This window comes from Myotis davidii, unplaced genomic scaffold (genome assembly GCF_000327345.1).
Source record: "Myotis davidii unplaced genomic scaffold, ASM32734v1 scaffold332, whole genome shotgun sequence".
Lineage (NCBI taxonomy): Eukaryota > Metazoa > Chordata > Mammalia > Chiroptera > Vespertilionidae > Myotis > Myotis davidii.
The window spans coordinates 4,056,063-4,060,361 of NW_006285779.1; the positions used below are offsets into that span (position 1 = coordinate 4,056,063).

Genomic DNA, 4,299 nt, shown 5'->3' on the forward strand with positions numbered 1-4,299 from the left:
TGTTGAGGAGAATGACTTCAAATCAGAAACAGGAAGAAAATATGATAAGATGCTCCAGGTCCAGATAGGTGTCAAGATCATATATGATGAGAAATCTGCTTTCAGTGACGTTTGGGGAATGGTGGAGGATTGGAGGAGTGCGATGAGATGGAAATGGGCAAGTACTGCATATACTTACCAAGGGGTAGACAATGGATTTGAATATTAAAGATTGTTAAGATGGATGTTGATTTCTGGCAAAATTCTAGAAATGATTATTACATATGGGGCCTGGCGATGCTTAGCAAGGAGAATGTGTCTGCCTTTGGTGGAAGCCATCATAAACGCTCTGAGAATACATACCATAAGGTAGAATATCATGCTGCTTTTGCTGATAAGGCGAGGGGAATGCTGAAGATACTATTTTTGCTTTCAACCGGGCATTAAGCAGTTTGTCAGATTATGCTTGTGGATACAATGAAGAAATATGGGCTGTGTGATGGCCCTGCTTGGAGGGTTCATAACTGGTGAATCACTGCATCCAAAGGGGTGTGAGATGACAGGGTTTATGTCTTGCCAGTGGGAGGTCTCTGAGCCTGTGACTCAGCCCTGGTCATGTGACGTTTTTATAAGTGGCTCAGATGAAGATGTAGGTGTCCACCTCATCACACTTCCAAATGATGCAAAGAACAGGATCACTAATAGGTTAGATGACAATTAAGATTTGAAATGCTCTTGACAGGCTGGAACGATGATCATACATGAACAAATGACATTTGGAGGGAAGTGGGTGCGGAGTCCTTCAGGCAAGTTACAAAAGATCAGAGGTGCAAATAGGGGGCGAGAGCCCTGGTTTAAGAATGAATCATTTAAAAAAGATCTAGTTTATTTGACAGCCAATTCATTGGGAATCAGTTGTGGGGCACTGTCGGGAGTACGATGACTCCCCTGCTCCCAAGCTGTTTTAGTAGATTTCTTGGAATAAGAAAGGCCAACTGTCCCACTAATTTCCATATTTTGCTGAGTTCAGAGCTGAGGATCCTTTTTTTAAGAGTGATGTCTTTTTTAAAAAGGAACACCTGCTCATTGAAAAATTTCAAATGATAGCTAACTCTCTTCTGTAAAATGGATAAGCTATTAGTATCTACCTCAAATTGTTGAGGGTTAAATGAGTATAAAGTGTTCAGAATAATACATTAAAGTTTGTAAGATAAAAATAAAACTGTTTAAAAGAAAAAGCAATTCTTTCTTTCGTAACTCCTCCCATCCTTATATCAATTATGTGCCTCAGAGGTAGTCATATTATTAGTTGCATGTATTTCTAAATTTTTTCTAGAAATATTTTTTAAAATATATTTTTATTGATTTCAGAGAGGAAGGGAGAGAGATAGAGAGATAGAAACATCAATGATGAGAGGGAATCATTGATTGACTGCCTCCTGCACGCCCCCTACTGAGGATGGAGCCAGCAACTCAGGCATGTGCTCTTGATTAGAATCGAACCCCGGACCCTTCAGTCCGCAGCCGATGCTCTATCCACTGAGCAAAACCGGCTAGGGCTCTAAATATTTAATTAAAAATTAAAGTAATATGTTTATATGAAGCCAGTGTAGAAAAATCTTGATAATGGCTAACTCTGAGTGATTAGACTATGGGAGTTCCGTGTATTATTTTCTCTATTTTTAGGTATCTTTGAATTTTTCGTTAAAAATAGTTATTTACATAGCTCAAACAGCAAACTAATAAAAGTTTATAGCTATTCGCTATTAATTCCCTATAGGCTATATTTTAAAATTATTTAGGCCCTAGCTGATTTGGCTCAGTGGATAGAGCGTCGGCATGTGGATCAAAGGGTTCAATTCTGGTCAAGGGCATGTACCTTGGTTGCAGACCTCTTCCTGGCCGCTTGTACAGGAGGCAACCAATAGATGTGTTTCTCTCACATCCATATTTCCCTCTGTCTTTTCCTCCCTCTTCCACTCTCTTTAAAAATCAATGTGTGGTGGCCGGTTTGGCTCAGCGGATAGAGCGTCGGCCTGCGGATTGAAGGGTCCCGGGTTGGATTCCGGTCTAGGGCACATGCCCGGGGTTCGGCTCGATCCCCGGTAGGGGGCGTGCAGGAGGCAGCCGATCAATGATTCTCTCTCATCATTGATGTTTCTATCTCTCCCTCTCCTTTCCTCTCTGAAATCAATAAAAATATATTTAAAAAATAAAAATAAAATAAAAATCAATGTGTGTGTGGGGCAATGGGGGGATAAGGACACATATGTAATACCTTAATCAATAAAAAAATCAATAGAAAAATATCCTCGGGTGAGGGTTAAAAAATAAATAAAATAAAATCGATTAGCTATATCTTCTGATACTTACCTTCCTATTTCTATTGAAATATTACATTTATATCACTATATTTGACTTTCCATATTTTAAAATTATCTATTGACTATTATGAAAGATGAAGATGGGGCTTTTTTTTTTTTTTTACCAACACCTATATTTACTTTCTCTTTCTTAATTCTCTCAATATACTTATATCACAAATTGGAATAAAATCAATGTTTTGTGTTTATGTAAACAAAAGTGTAATTTTAAAAAATGTTAACATTTTAATATAGTTCAGATCAGTGTGTTTAGTTCATTCCAGCTCCTTCACTGCCAAACCTGGAGGCAGGGATTGCTTCAGTTTCTCTGCCTTCTCTTTGATGACCAAAGTCTAAAGGTGTCTTTAAGCACCAGACTTTAAACGTAACATTATCCTTATTTTTCTTGATCTGAACATATTTGACATCCGTTCTCCTCGCAATAAGCAGGAAGTTCTTGATTTCCTCAAGTTTTCAAGGCATGGCTAGCTAGGAGTGGGAAGCGCGTGGCTGCCACAGCAAGCAGCAAGCAGCAAGGAAAACAAAAAAGAACAAAAGAGTAATTTTTTTTTACAGCTGAGTCATGTTGTGCCTTTCATCACATTTTATTTGTGTATAACTTTCTGTTTTTCCTGGGGTTAATAAGTGCCTCGGTTTTATTTTACTTGCTAAGTTTTTTAGTTCATTATTACTAATTCATGTCCAAATTACCAACAGGAATATGAAACTCATTTTATTTTTGTCAAGCATATTTTGTCATCTATTGTTACTGGTGGCATCCTTTTAAGATCTGTAATGTTTTTCATTTAGACCATCACTAATACAATGACCCTTTGAGTAAAGTTTTTAACAAAGGCATACCCTCTGTATAGATGGATTATAAGAAGGAGCTTCCTGAACTGACAAATTACAGAATAGTGCTCTCTCTGGGAAGACCATAGTAAGTGTTTTCTTTCTGTAGGTTTAATGCAGCCATTCATCAGGATTGTGTCATGGCAAGCAGAGGGCAAGATAGATTTCGGCTCTAATATATGGCCACCAAACTCGACACCTTTGGTCAGAAAAACAACCTACACTATTGTATATAATGTACCTGTTCCTGTTCCTGTTGTACTGGTTACTCCGTGGATATGTTGCATGATTGTCATTATGGAATTTTTCTTCTCTATCATGTTGGAAATTCCTCTCACCCCACTCCTGTATTAGATCTTTTGCTTACTAGATCCCAAGTATACCTCTTTCTTGGTTTATTCATTTATTTAATTTATTTATTCATTTTGTATGGAGAACATTCTCCAATAATTTTAAAAGAAAGGATGCATGAGAATTTGGGGGGATTTGGAAGCACGAAAAAGACTATTTTAGTCTCAGACTTGATTGATACTTTAGCTGGCTATAGAATTCTAGACTTGAAGTGATTTTTCCTAAGAATTTTGAAGGCATTATTCCATTATTTAATAGTTTCCATTGTTGCTATTCAGAACTTTGCTGCCCTACTTATTTCCAAACTGTTGTACTTAACCCTTATTTCCCCCTTCTCTCTCATCCTGAAAGCTTCTCTTTATCCCTTGATGTTCTATAATTTTATGATGATATGCTTTGTTGTAAGAATTTGTAAATCCATTGTGGTGGATATTTGGTAGGCCTTTTCAATATAGAAATTCATGTCCTTCATTTTGGGGAAATTTAGGGAATTTTTTTGATAATTTTCTCACCTCCACTTTCTTTTTCTGAGACTCCCATTAGTTAGATATTTATACTTTCTGTATTTATCCATTAGATATTATTTTTTTCTTTCCTAGTTTCATCTCTGTAGTCATTCATTGTACTTTTTAGGTATTTTCTCAACTTTACCTTGAAAGCCTACCATTGAACATTTTTAATTCTGATATTATATATGCACATATACATATATATTAATTTCCAGGGGTTTAAAATTATTATTATTCTCTAAATG

At 36.6% G+C, this 4,299-nt stretch overlaps 1 pseudogene; it reads right to left on the reverse strand.

The window, feature by feature from the left end:
- Positions 1-2,617: 2,617 nt before the first annotated feature.
- LOC107181969 lies at positions 2,618-2,825 on the reverse strand (annotated as a pseudogene).
- Between the last annotated feature and the right edge of the window lie 1,474 nt (positions 2,826-4,299).